This window comes from Panthera pardus, unplaced genomic scaffold (assembly GCF_024362965.1).
Source record: "Panthera pardus isolate Hobbes unplaced genomic scaffold, ASM2436296v1 HiC_scaffold_16, whole genome shotgun sequence".
In the NCBI taxonomy this organism is placed as follows: Eukaryota; Metazoa; Chordata; class Mammalia; order Carnivora; family Felidae; genus Panthera; species Panthera pardus.
In genome coordinates this window covers 99,425,432-99,440,555 of record NW_026526721.1, presented here as the reverse complement: position 1 = coordinate 99,440,555, position 15,124 = coordinate 99,425,432, and the positions used below count along the sequence as shown (strand labels likewise).

The window sequence follows — 15,124 nt, the reverse complement described above, 5'->3', positions numbered from 1 at the left end:
TTCTTTTGATCCCCAACAGTGTTTTCTTTCCCTGAAGATGTAATTTCTGAACCCATAGAACAAGTTAGACTCAGGAGTCAAGTGTGTTTATAGCATTTTATGCTTTAGTTATTTATTTACCAACTTGACATCTAGATTATAAGCTTCCTTAGGACAGAGACCAAAATGTCTTGATAAGATACAGAACTCATGAACTTATAATGTGTAATTTACTCATTAAATTAATGAAGGGTAGATTTTATATTGGTTTTATTTTTGTTTCTCCCATCATATCAGTTGTAAATGCTATTATGTGATTTTGTGCTAATAAATATACATATGTATTAATTTAATGTATTATTTCATATATGCATTAATTCATAACACATTCATTGAACAGTACGTTAAGATAATCGCCATGATCAAGTGGGATCAAGTGCAACCTTGGTGGCTGCAATGGTGGTTTAATATTCACAAATCAATCAATGTGATACGTCGTCACATTAATAAAAGACTGGGTAAGAACTCTATGATCCTTTCAATAGATGCAGGAAAAGCATCTGACAAAGTATAGCTTCCATTCTTGATAAAAACCTTCAACAAAGTAAGGATAGAAAGAACACACCTCTAAATCATAAAGACTATATGAAAGACCCACAACTAATATCATTTTCAATGGATGAATACTGATAGCTTTTCTTCTATGGTCAGGAAGAAGATAGGGTTGTCCACTCTCACCACTGTTATTTAACATAGTACTAGAAGTCCCACCCTCAGCAATCAACAGCAAAAAGAAAAAAAGAAAGCATCCAAATCTGCAAGGAAGAATTTAAATTTTCACTATTTGCAGATAACATGATGGTCTATGCAGAAAATGCAAAAGATTGATATGCAAGTTCAGTAAAATTATAGGATACAAAATCAACATACAGAAATCTGTTGCATTTGTATGCACCAATAATGAAGCACCAGAAAAAGAAATCAAGGAATCCATCTCATTTATAATTGCACCAAAAACCATTAGATACTTAGGAATAAACCTAACCAAAGAGGTAAAATATCTGTATCCTGAAAACTGTAAAACACTTATGAAAGAAATTGAAGACAACATAAAGAAGTGGAAATGCAATCCAAGCTCATGGATTGGAAGAAAAAAATATTGTTGAAATGTCTATACTACCCAAAGCACTCTACACATTTGATGTAATCCTTATCAAAATACCACCAGTGTTTTTCACAGAGCTAGAACAATCTTAAAATATGTATGGACCACAAAAGACCCCAAATGGCCAAAGCAATCTTGGAAAACAAAAGCAAAGTTGGAGGCATCACAATTCCAGACTTCAAGGTATGTTACAAAACTGTAGTGATCAAGACAGTGTGGCATAAAAACAGACAAATAGAACAATGGAGCAGAATAGAAAACCCAGAAATGAACCTTCAACTATGTGGTCAATTTACCTTTGACAAAGCAGGAAAGAATATCCAATGGAAAAAAGGACAGTCTTTTCAACAAGTAGTGCTGGGAAAACTGGAGAGCAACATGCAAAAGAATGAAACTGGACCACTTTCTTACACCATACACAAAAATAAATTAAAAATGGATAAAAACCTAAATGTGAGACAGGAAACTATTAAAATCCTAGAAGACAACATGGGCAGTGACCTCTTTGACATTGGCCTTAGCAACTTCTTACTAGACATGTCTCCAGAGGTAAGGGAAACAAAACCAAAAATTAACCATTGGGACCTCATCAAGATAAAAAGCTTCTGCATGACAAAGGAAACAATCAATGAAACTAAAAGGCAACCTTCAGAATGGGAGAAAATATTTGCAAATGACATATCTGATAAAATATTAGTATCCAAAATATATAAAGAACTTATCAAACTCAATACCCAAAAAAACAAATAACCCAGTGAAGAAATGGGCAGAAGACTTGAATAGACATTTTTCCAAAGAACACATACAGATGGCTAACAGACCCATGGAAAGATGCTCAACATCACTCATCATCAGGGAAAGACAAACCAAAGCTACCATGAGATATCACCTAACACTTGTCAGAGTGGGTAAAATTAATGACATAGAAAACAACAAATGTTGGTGAGGGTGTGGAGAAAGGGGAACCCTTTAGCACTGTTGGTGAGAATGCAAACTCTGGAAAACAGTATGGAGGTTCCTCAAAAAATTAAAAATAGAACTACCTTACGATCCAGCAATTTCACTGCTAGGTATTTACCCAAAGGATACAAAACTACTGATTTGAAGGGATACATGCACCTGATGTTTATAGCAGCATTATCAACAATAGCCAAACTATGGAAAGAGCCCAAATGTTCATTGACTGATGAATGGATAAAGAAGAAGTGGTATATATACACAATGAGAATATTACTCAGCCCCCCCCCCCCAAAAAAAAAGAGTGAAATCTTGCCAATTGGAACAATGTGGATGGAGCTGGAAAGTATTATGCTAAGTGAAATAATACAGTCAGAGAAAGACAAATACCATATTATTTCACTTATATGTGGAATTTAAGAAACACAACAAATGAACATAGGAGAAAAAAAGAGAATCAAACCTTGAAACAGTTTCTTAACTGTAGAAAACAAACTCATGGTTGCTGGACGGGAGTGAGCAGAGAGAGGGGTTAAATGGTTGATGGCACTTGTTTTGAAGAGCACTAGGTGTTATATAAAAATGATGAATCACTAAATTCTACATCTGAAACTAATATTACACTGTATGTTAACTAACTGGAATTTAAATAAAAATGTGAAACTAAAAAAAATACATATTAGCTACTAAGTTAAAAAAAAAAAAGAAACTTACTATCTTCTTCCTCAAAGGTTATCAGGCCTCGCTGTTTAAACAGAGATGGAATCATATTTCCTTAAATGAAGATAATAGTGGTGAATATGTTTGAAGGAAATGGAATGTTTAGAACATTGTGAATTGAAACCAGAAACACATCTTAAAATTGTCACTGTTTGAACAGTTTTGAGATATAATTGACATCCAATCAACTGCACATTCATGTGAAGTTTACAATTTATTAAGTTTTAATGTAAGCACACACCCATGAGACTGTCAGTACACTCAAGATAATAAAAATATCCATCACTCCCTACAGTTTTCTCATGTTTCTTTGTTGTCTCTTCTTTCTACCACTCCCTCCTTTATTGGTTCCAGGCAACCACTGTTCCTCTTTTTGTCATTTTAAATTAGTTTGCATTTTCTAGAGTTTTATATAAATGGAATCACACACTGTTTTAGTCTAGTCCATTTCACTCAATATGATTATCTTGAGACTTGTCCATGTTGTTGCATTTTATCAACAGTTTATTCCTTTTAATTGCTAAGTAGTATTCCATTATGTGTGCACATGAGTGGGGAAGGGGCAGAGAGAGGGCTGAGAGAGAGAGAGAGAAATAGAGAGAGAATCCCAAGCAGGCTCTGTGCTGTCAGTGTGGAGCTTGATGTGGGGCTTGATCCCAGGGACTGTGAGATCAGGACATGAACTGAAATCAAGAGTCAGACACTTAACCAACTGAGCCACCCAGGCACCCCTGCATTGACTTATTTTTAACTTTTTCTTAGAAAAATATCTAAGAATGGAATGGCTCAATCATATGGAAAGTGCATGTTTAACTTCTTAGGAACTTTCCAAACTGTTTTCCAAAGTATTGTTCCCACCTGTACTGTGTGAGAATTCTAGCTGTTCTGTCTTTTCATAACGCTTAGTATAATCAGTCTTCTAAGTTTTATCTATTCTATTATGTATATAGAGTATCTCATTGTTTTAATTTTCATTTTCCTAGTGACAAATGTTGTTGAGCCTGTTTTCATGAATCTAGCCTCTATCCATGTATCTTGTTTGTCATAGTGTTTTTTCATGACTTTATATGCCATCTATATACCTTCCATGGTAAATTGTCTGTTCAGTCTTCTGCCTATTTCTTTTTGAATTGAGTTGCTTGTTTTCCTATTGAATTTTCCAAGTTCTTTGTGTATTCTACATACAAATCTTTTTTTCTGATATATGATTTACAAAATATTGTCTCTGTCTGCAGCTGGTCTTTTCATTCTTTAACGAAGTCTTTTGAAGAGCAGAAGTTTTTAATTGTGATAAAGTTCAAATTATCATTTTGATATTTCATTGATCCTTGGTTTTGGTATTATATCTAAGAAATCTTTGCCTAACTCAAGGTCACAACAATTTTTGTCTTTTGTTTTCCCTAAAAGTTCTACAGTTTTAGTATTTACATTAACTTATGATCCACTTTCAGGGTCACCTGGGTGGCTCAGTCGGGTAAGCATCCAACTTCGGCTCAGGTCATGATCTCGCATTTCATGAGTTCAAGCCCTGCATAGGGCTCTGTACTCACAGCTCAGAGCCTGGAGCCTGCTTCGGATTCCATGTCTTCCCCTTTCTCTGCCCCTTCCCTGCTTGTGCTCTCTCTCTGTCTCTCAAAAAAAAAAAAATGAATAAATGTTGAAAAAAAAATTTTTTTAATAAAAAAAAACTTATGATCCACTTTGAGTTAATCTTTGAGTTAATCTTTGTCAGTATGAATTGAAATTTATTTTTTATCACTTCATTTGTTCTTGTCTTTCAAACATTACTGTCCTTCATTGCCTGATGCCTCGTGTCTTTACAACCATTGTTTTATATATTTTTCCCAGTCATTTGTTTCAAGTGGGAAGGTAAACTTAGTTTCTGTTAACTCCATCTTGGCCAGAAGCAACTGTCATGAAGTTCATTTTTAATTAATGAAAGTTATTTTTTTTAAAAAAGGGCTGCATTTTGTTAGAGTACTTTCTTTTATTTAAGAGTGAGTGAGCTGAAAAACTTTAAAAAGCTGCATGAGTTTTTATTCAAAGATAGGAGAAGAAACACCCCACTAAAGAAATTTAACAAGAGAGTGGAAGACAAACATGAATATCTGCCCTGAATCCTCTGTTTTACATGTAGGAACAACATAATCTTTAAATCTAGATCACTTATTGTTTACATACTTTTAAAAGCAGTTGATATTTGAGGCACTCATTAATTAGTGTTTGAAAATGAGGAGATGTTTCCCATGATTCTCATAAGTAGTGGAAATCCTAAAAAATGGCCTTTAAAATCCCTCTTTGTATACCTGGGAAGTCGCAAGAATTCTTCCAACTACTCATGTCAACACTGGAGAAGCTAGAAACATGTTCTAAATATATTTCAACACAATCAAAATTGACATTTACTTCTTTGAAAATACATAATGTTAAAGAAAATCCAAATTTTGATTTCAAATGGCATTTCCAAATTTTAATTTGTTATAAGACTTCCTATTTGTACTAAATTTCTCCTATTTCTCAAGCCATTTCCTTTCTTTTGTTGGTTTCCCACTTAGTTAATTTCTCCCATATTCTAATCACAGATTTACATCTATTTTTCAAAGGCTGTCTAAAGATCACTTTGAAAGAAATCCAGCTTATCTCTGTCATTCATAAGATTAACCTACTATTCATTCAACTCATCAATAAATGATGAGAAAAGTGAGAGACTAGATCCACTTGGTTCATATGCCCAAGATGAATTTGATGAGTGTTATGCCAGTGTTGGGCACTGATATCAAGGGATGGTCCACATTCTTGTACTTAAAATTGATTCTCTCTCCTTTTTTTCCCCCTCATTTTACAGTCTCTGAAAAATTTTCAGGTGAACTGGAGGTCTTTCTGACTGACCTACATATAAAACTGGAAGGAAGTTCTGAGTTGAAATTTAGCATGCAAAGTTTTGTGCAAACCTATATTATTCATGTGAATGAGAAGTGACATACAGGATACTTTGTAAAAACAATGAAAAAGAGAAGTTTTAAAGTTTGAAAATATTTCAATAGGAAAACAGTAATGAGTAGGAAGATTAAAACTCCCAAAGGCAATGAGTTATAATTTTGTCAAACATAAAGTAATATTTTGATGTTTTGTGAGAGTTTTTATAAAGTTAGATGAAGGGGCGCCTGGGTGGCGCAGTCGGTTAAGCGTCCGACTTCAGCCAGGTCACGATCTCGCGGTCTGTGAGTTCGAGCCCTGCGTCAGGCTCTGGGCTGATGGCTCGGAGCCTGGAGCCTGTTTCCGATTCTGTGTCTCCCTCTCTCTCTGCCCCTCCCCCGTTCATGCTCTGTCTCTCTCTGTCCCAAAAATAAATTAAAAAAAAAAAAAAAAAAAAAAAAAAAACGTTGAAAAAAAAAAAAATTAAAAAAAATAAAAAATAAAAATAAAAAAATAAAGTTAGATGAAGACATTAATACTGTTTTTAGAATACCTTTTTAGAAAAAAGAAATCCTGTTGTGCTTTTGTAACTGAACCAATGTGAGTTCACTCCTTGGTGAGTCACAGATACACCAGGTAGGGTTGTCACACAAAGTAAATTTTATTTGAGGCAAATAAGGAGATCACTGGGAATAATTTCCAAAGCCTTGACTTCCTGAGAAAGGGTGAATGAGTACCTTTTGTTTAGGGTTAGGATGAATATTTAAATAGGGAAGCCTTGTCATCCTTTGTAGAGGTGGGCATGAGGTCATGCATGCACCTTAAGGAAACATGCCTATACATACATCGTATGTTATATAAATGGGGCTGGTGCCTCTCCTTGGGTAGAGATTTTATTATTATAATGAGGAAGAGGGAATTGTTGGTCATTCCAGATGTCACTCCATGGTCTGTGCAGGTGCCAGTCTGGGGTTAAGCTCAAACTGGTCTGGGTGGTCTGGGATGGCTGGAGGTCCTGTCAGGACAGTTTCAGGTTTCATTTGCCTGTGTTAAGAAGTAAGCCAGAAAGAAGAATTTATGAAAAAATATAGGACAGAGGTTGTGCAGTACATGCAGGTGGGCAATAAAGTTCAGGTCTTGAGGTCTAGCTGGTGACACTTTTATTAGAGTTGTATATCCCTAAATCATCATTGAATTTGTTGCAATTTGTTCTGAATTGTGATTTCTATAATAGGGTGCCTGTATAATACTAAAAATAGGGATTTATTATTTTTAACTGCGTTCTTTCCCAAATGTGCTAGACCAACATAGAAAATCTATTAATCTATGTGTCTCCAAAATACTATTTAGAATTTTTTACCCAGAGAAACCCAAGAGTGTATAATGTTTAAAGTGTATAAATAATATCTGTAGCATTAAAGTATTTTAATCATAAACATAATGTTCATTTTAAGGTGATCTCTGAAATGTATATCATAAAACTCAAAACACCATAGAAGAAAATTAGAAACCATTCATTTAACCATTATCTTCAATTAATGGAAAGGAAATGGTAAAATTTAAAGTGATTAATTCCTTCACTTGACTGTCCATACTTTAATATTGATACACCTTATGAAGATCCAAATAAGTAAATTAAATTGTAAGTCAGAATATCAATCTTTAATTCTTTCTGAGATTCATTTTGTCACTTTATTCATTCCAAAAATATGTGAAGTAAAACTGAGGTTTTTTTTTAAAGACATTTTAGTAAAAATGAGTGTTTATCTTTTATTTATTCCAGAATATTTTCCCAATTTTATCAGTGTTCCAACAATAACAAACATATTGGTAGATCAATTTTATTTAAAAGAGTAAGTGATCTCATGAGTCGAGGAACCCTACCACATACTAGAGGAACCCCACCATAGCATGCTAGAGAACATATTTGGCTTTGACTCACTCAAGAAGTGAAACAAATACCAACAGTAATGTTTTGTAAGGTGATTATATCAAATAAGGCTACTCGAGGAAACTCAGCCCCCAGTAGGTCTTCAACATGGTTTTGAGGCTCCCTGTCTCTTAAAGTTTTCAGAATTAAGGTAACATAACAATTGTAGGGGGAAAAATGACCAGTAGCTTACATAAATCATAATCAAGTTTATTCCCTTGTGTGTAACTACTTGATGTTGCAGTAGAGAATTCTTGAAACTAATGGCAGCCTTTGATTTTCTTTTCCAAATACTTAATAGTTCTGCTCCTTCTCTTAACATACTCTACCTTTACCTTAGGCCATGATCTAAAACCTCTCTGGTGCCTGTAGACCACCAGCATTAGTATCAACATGGAGCTTGTTAAAAATGTAGAATGTGGGGCACCTGGCTGGCGTAGTCATCAGTGCATGCTACTCTTGATTTTGGGGTTGTAAGTTCAAGCCATACCTTGGACAGAGAGCGTACTTAAAAAAAATGCAAAATCTGGGGCCCTACTTCAAACTTCCTAAATCAAAAATCTACATTTTAACAAAATCACCAAATGATTCCTATGCAGGCATTTTGTCCAGTGAATTTCTTCTGTTTTTGGAATATAGTTTTATCCTTTTAAGTACACTGGCCACAAGTAGAAGCAGGGAAAGAAATGTCACACCTTACATGTCACTAGGAGTTTGTTTCCCAGATACTAAGGATAAGGTCTTTCAGGTGAGTTCTTCTCACACTTTAATGTGCATAGGAATCATTTGGTGTTTCATAAAACAAAGATGTGATTGAGGAGTGGTAGAGGTGGTTTTTTTCTTAGAGTATGCATGGGAAGGGTAGTCTTTTTCAGTTTCTCTGAACACAGATGATTGGGAGTGTGTCTTAACCTTTTCTGGTTTCCAAGCATAGGTCTCAGGCAAAGGTCAACATTGTCACCACAACTTTCCTTTCTTTGAAGGACTTACAAGAGTAAGATTTAACCTTCTTATTTTTTTTTCCAACTCTGGCAAAATGTGTGTTACTGGTGTGTACATTTCAGCTAAAGCAATAGTAAGAAGACAAATCAGAATACACAAATCCAGGTAAAGTTGAGAATGAATCAAAATATCTACCATAACCATGATACTTTATAATTTGGTATATAAAAAGCTTGTTCAACCAAAAGAAGTCTTTAATTTTTAGACTATTAGGCAGTTTTAAAACAGTGAAAAATTGCTATTAGTATGGTGAACATTTTTTGGTTCAAAATTAACTTTCTAACACCCTGAAATCATGTCATGCCTAATTAAGCCATTATGTAAGTCTGACCTTGAGTTTAATAGGATGAAAAGGGAGAATAGAACTTGCATATGGTTGGTGCTTCATAACTGTTGACTAATAATGACTATAATGATTTATAACTTGGATCAAATAATATTACTAGATACTTATACTCTTTCAAGTTTCATTTAAAGTTCATATCTGAAATCTATTACGTAGAGATGAGCAGGAATATCCATTTAGAAAGGACTAAATCAGTACTTCTCAACAGGAACAGTTTTGCTTTCCAAGGGACACTTGGCGATATCTAGGAACATATCCTTCATTATTACTACAGGAGTTGGTGGGTGCTACTGGCATCTAGTGGGTAGAGGCTGGAGAGGCTGCTAAATATCTTGCAATGTACAGAAGAGCCTCTCAAAATAAATAATGATTTGGTCCAATATATCAATGATATTGAGATTGTGAATCTCTGGGCTAAATAAGTTTTATATGGAGTTAATATGTACTCATGTGTGTAGATACTTAGATAGTGTGTATCAGGGTGTGTATTTATGACTCTCCAGAAATTCTGGAAATTTTTCTTTACTTTCCCTTTTTTTCTGGCTAAAAAAGTTATGATATTGTTTGCCAATCATTCTCTAATGAAGTAAATATTCTCTAGTTGTTACTATAATACACAAAGAAACAACTTTCATTCTGATATTGAATCCCCAGTCCTAAATAACAACAACAAAAAAGCGACGATAGAATAAAGCTAACACAGTACAAAGTTAAATCCTCAAGTTCTAGAACATTATTATGTGTGAGTCTCTGACCCTTTGTCAGTGTTGAGAGAATCAAAGGAAAGAGAAGAATACTTTGAAAGTTATGTCTTTACAATATCTCTCAGAAATATTTTTTCTCTTGGCACATTTGAGAAAGAGAGGGCTTGTTCTTCTCTTTCTTAGCTTAGAGAGTCATAGATACAGTTGTGTAACTACCTGCAAAGAACATTCCAACTTAAATGGAGAAGTGGGGGTGATACTAAAAATCTGCCATAGGAAGTGATCAAAGAAGGCCAGTCAAAGCAAATGTAGGCAGTGAAGTTGGAGGCAGCTGAAAGAAAAATTAGGATAGTTAGATTCCTGTAGCTGACATATTTGGGATTATAACAATAGAGATTTCAAAAGCTGTAGTCACCCATATCAGAGCATTTGTAAAGACAGAGTACTCAAAACAAAGCTGCTGGAAATTGTCGATTACATGAAATTTAAGCAAGAACAAAGAGAAAAGATGACAATATGAGGAAATAATTGCTACTATGTGTGTCTATGTACATGTATAAACTGATTTATTTAGTCCTTTCTGAATTATAATTTATAAGACATATTGGCATTTGGAATTCATAAACCATCTCTACATCCAGGCAGCTTTTTTCTAAATTAAAATTTCCTTCTTCCACGTTTTTTATTTTGTTTTTCCTGTCCCAGCCATGTTGTCCTTAGTTATTTTTAAAAACACTGGGACCAGGGGTGCCTGGGTGGCTCAGTAGGTTGAGTGTCCCACTTTTGATTTTGGCTCAGGTCGTGATCCCAGGGTCATGGGATTGAGCCCTGTTTCGGGCTCATGCTGAGCTTCGAGCCTGCTTAAGACTCTCTCTCTCTCTCTCTCTCTCTCTCTCTCTCTCTCTCTTTCTCTTTCTCTTTCTCTCTCCCTTTCTCTCTCCCCCCCCCCTTTGGCCCTCTCCCCGCTGGCACATTCTTTAATAAAAAAATATAAATATAAAGTAAAATACATTACAATGCAATACAATACAGTAAGTTTGTTGAGTGTCCAACTCTTGATCTCAGCGCAGGTATTTATCTCAGGTTGTGAGTTCAAGCACTGCATTCAGCTCCATGCTGGGTGTAGAACCTACTTAAAAAATAAAGAAAAATTTAAAAATGAAAATACATGGACTGTGTATACTTACTGTAAGGTTGATTCTTTCATGGGACTCTGACTTTTTGTAGAACTGGGTTTAACAAAGATAAGGTTATCAGGTTGACTTAATAGAGAGAATTCGCTTTACCTTCCTCCACTAAATTTAACTTTAAATCTGTTTCATCCTATTTCCATCTTCCCACTTAGCATTAATACCCCCACCTATAAAACCTGAGGTCCGCCTAAAGATAGGGTGAAAGAGCCAGTCTGTTAATAAATGAGTGAAGCAACCTTCATGGGGACTATGGCAAACTCAAGAGTTGGAGACCTATAAAGAGTAAACATGGCCATTGTAGCTTCTGGCTTTCATTCTCATGTGTCATGAAGGGCTGCTGCCCGGTATTGTTAAACATTCCAGTTTTTATGTTAAAAAAATAATAAATTCATACTTTAAATTAAACACCCGAATTAAAATGTTTTTTCTCTCTCTTTTTCTTGTCTTTGCCTTTTTCTATTTTCATTTTGAATTCAGTACAATATACATATCAGGGACCACTAATGTGAAACTTCTGGCCCAGATGATCAAAGTGTTCCATATTTTTCAAAAAAGGTACTAAGAATATATTAACATTACACTAGAAATCTATTGTAAATATATTCAAATAGTTGGTACTAAGGATTGATATTCCAAGAATAGCATTTTTATTAAAGAACCAGAATGTAGCTCTGAGAGACTGTCTAGCCAAGCAAAGACATTTTGCATAGAATCCTAAAATAGTATTGTTGACTGAGGCAGAAGCTTGTGAGATTTTTATCTATGAAAATTGTACTTCAATATATCAGCTGTGGACTTGGGGTAAGATTTAGGTAAGATATTTGAGGCAATTAGTATTATCAGTAGAAATGTTTGTCCTTCATTATTGTTTTCTAAGTACTGAACTCTTTAACTTTTTAAACATATTTTTCTACTTTTTGCATGGAGACAGTACATAAACTCAATAATCCAATTCTGTAGAACTAAACCAGATGTTTATGTAATAGGTTTGCCGTAAAGGTGGTGGTACAGCTTGAACCTGTTATTGTAATACAATTCTCGATATCAACTTGGAGATCATTCCAGGTCAGTGATTTGACTTCACAGTAGAATCACCTGAGGATTTTTTTTTTTTTAATTCTGATGACCTGACTGCATTTCATAACCATTCAGTCTTTGTGGGGTGGGGCAGTATGGGAAAGATCCAGACATCATTACTTTTTTAGCTCTTTAGTTGAGCAGAGAACTATCTAAATAATATTCACTAGAATTCTCCTTTAAGCCAGTGGTCATAAGAATCTTAAAAATCTTGAGGACCAGATAAGGTTAATTAATCCAATTGTTCATTTAACAAACATGTATTAAGTACTTACTCTGTACTAGATACTTTGCTTGAGGGGAGGGGTGATATGCAAAGATGAATAAAATGTTTTTTGCCCCTCAAATAAATAGAATCTATTTTTTTAATGTTTTTATTTATTTTTGAGAGACAGAAACAGAGCATGAACAGGGGAGGGGCAGAGAGAAGGAGACACAGAATCCCAAGCAAGCTCCAAGCTTTGAGCTGTCATCACAGAGCCCGACGTGGGGCTCGAACTCATACCGTGAGATCATGCCCTGAGCCAAAGTCAGATGCTTAACTGACTGAGCCACCCAGGTGCCCCAGAATCTATTTTTTTTAATGTTTATTTATTTTTGAGAGAAACAGTGAGAGACAGAGTGTGAGCAGAGGAGGGGCAGAGAAAGAAGGAGACATAGAATCCAAAGCAGGCTCCAAGATCTGAGCTGTTAGCACAGAGCCCAACGCAGGGCTTGAAACCACAAACTGAGATCATGACCTGAGCTGAAGTCAGATGTTTGACTGAGGCCTCAGAGCCCCCAAATAGAATCCATTAGTGGAAGTTCTTATAAACGAGTAAGTGAAGTGTTAAGATAGCTTTGGTAGAAATATGCCTTTGGGGTGCCTGGGTGGCTCAGTAGGTTAAGCATCTGACTTCAGCTCAGGTCATGATCTCGCTATCTGTGAGTTCGAGCCCCGCATCAGGCTCTGTGCTGATGGTTCAGTGCCTGGAGCCTGTTTCGGATTCTGTGTCTCCCTCTCTCTCTGACCCTCCCCTGTTTATGCTCTGTCTTTCTCTGTCTCAAAAATAAATAAACGTTAAAAAAAATTAAAAAAAAAAAAAAGAAAAAATATGCCTAGAGAAAAAGGGAAAAGCAATTTGATCTGGAACTTGATTGAATATTAGGGAGAAAAAAAAATCATACAGGATTATTCCTTCAGTGAACCTGAGACATGAATAAATATTTTTGGCCAAAATAGAATGGGATATTGGAAGGGGTACAGTCAGCGTGTGAGAACAATTTGTCCATCTTAGATCTATTGAAGATAATCAGTCTGAACAGAGCTTATAGGTTGATTTTACTTACTAAAATTTAGTACAATAAATACTGTTAATTTTTTTGTTTTCGGTAATGTTATTAAATAATTTAAAATATTTGTTACACTTGTCAGAGTAGTTTCCAAACTTTAATGTGCATCATAATCATCTGAAGTCTTTTTAAAACACAGATTTGCTACCCCTCCCTCAGCTTCTGATTTGCTAGGTCTGGGGTGGGCCCAATAATTTGCATTTTTAACAAATCCCAGTTGATGATGAAACTGCTAGTGGTCCAGGAACAACACTTTGTGAAAAAGTGTTCTATAAAGAATAGATTGTCAGGTGATTTGGTCAGGGTCTAGGTGAATATATTTTTAGTAAACAATTCCATCTTTATAAACCTCCCCACTTATAAAATAAAAAAGGTTGCACTGTACAATACCTATAACAAAGAAATATAGGCATCCCAGATAGGTTAATAATAAGCATTCTTTCAAATTGAAAATATTCTTTAGGAGAAGATGAGTGTTTTGTGAGAAAAGGGCGAACAAGTATAACAGAATATTCAGTCTTGACTCTGACCCAAGCAGTTCAGTTCACTCCCTAAATTTCAATACCCAGTCAGTAAAACAAAAGCCCAGCCAGACCCACTACCCTTTGATGGGAGTTTGAAGATCATCATTCCTCCATTCGTTACCATCATATGCTCTCAGAACTGCAGGCTACTTTTGAGAGTTTCCCAACTTCAGGTCTTGCTCTCCCTGAAAGCAGTTCTGGTATTTATATGTATTAATATGTATTTCTTCATCTCATAAAATTTTCATTGAGATCTTAGTACTCTACAGGGATTTTTACCTCTTAGCTGCTGGCTGACCCACCTTTTTTAATTCGGTGTTTCTAAATTCTCAAGCAGCCCTAGCATTCTGTGGTCTATATGCAAACGTGGTAGGAGGGGAACTCAAGGGACTTGAGACTTCAGAGCATATGATGATGGTTGAGCCAGTGGAGGGAGCTGTTTGCTTGAGAATCACTGACCTTTTTGGTATCTAGCAGACAGAAGCACACATTTCATTGCTAGCGAAAAGCCTAGTGCTAAACATTTATTGCTCTGAGTTAGTATTTTCACTGAGCTAAACTGCTTATGTTGCTTTGAATTTGGAACGAAAATCACCTTCTATCAAAGGACTATACCTGCAATGGCCTTTGTGACTAAGTGGAAGGTTGGTAGAAGCAGGACTTGAAAAGATATGACCTGTATGATGCTATGAGATTTGCTTAGTGATGTGAACAGTTCCTTATTAAATAAGTGACTTTGAGGGTGCTCAGTCATAACTCATATAAGGTATAAATTATGTTTCATAGAAAAAGTACAAAATTGTCATTCTGCCTTAGTCTATATTTATCTTTAAAGATAAAGATAAATTTTCTTTGGAATTCCAGAGTTAATTATTTATTTTAATAGAATGTGTAGATTTAAATTGACTATAGTGTTGAATTTTAGGACCTATAAATAGTGCCATTAATCTGAAGAAGAACAGATGTGTGAATAAAAAATAATATTTAGTGATGGCTGATAAAATTTTTAAATGTAATGCTTCAATAGTATGAAATTTACCTTTAAACTAAAAAGGTTAAAGTTTTGCTGTGTCTATCTTATTTATGCTTTTCTATGCAATAATATAGTTCATGATAATTCAGAATATCAGATAAACTTGTAATTTTAAGTTTTATCTTTACTGAATATTTATAGCATTACTAACAATGGTAAATACAGCTTAGTTTATAAGCTATTCAATGGTAATGACAGCCCCAAAAATGGAGAGAAAAAATAGACTGGTTGTCAGGAGATCCTGGG

At 35.0% G+C, this 15,124-nt stretch overlaps 1 long non-coding RNA gene across 3 annotated transcripts; it reads right to left on the bottom strand.

Annotated features, from left to right (window-relative positions):
- Positions 1-6,614: 6,614 nt before the first annotated feature.
- LOC109262086 (uncharacterized) lies at positions 6,615-14,311 on the bottom strand. Of its 3 annotated transcripts, none has more exons than XR_008422522.1 (4): positions 14,148-14,311; positions 10,735-10,851; positions 9,936-10,050; positions 6,615-6,781 (listed from the first exon to the last, which is right to left on the bottom strand). It is a non-coding gene; the product is annotated as an uncharacterized LOC109262086 (long non-coding RNA). The 3 variants fall into 3 exon arrangements; XR_002077628.1 differs by having other exon boundaries at positions 10,735-10,848; XR_002077629.2 differs by lacking the exon at positions 6,615-6,781 and adding an exon at positions 8,529-8,731 and having other exon boundaries at positions 10,735-10,848.
- Positions 14,312-15,124: the final 813 nt, after the last annotated feature.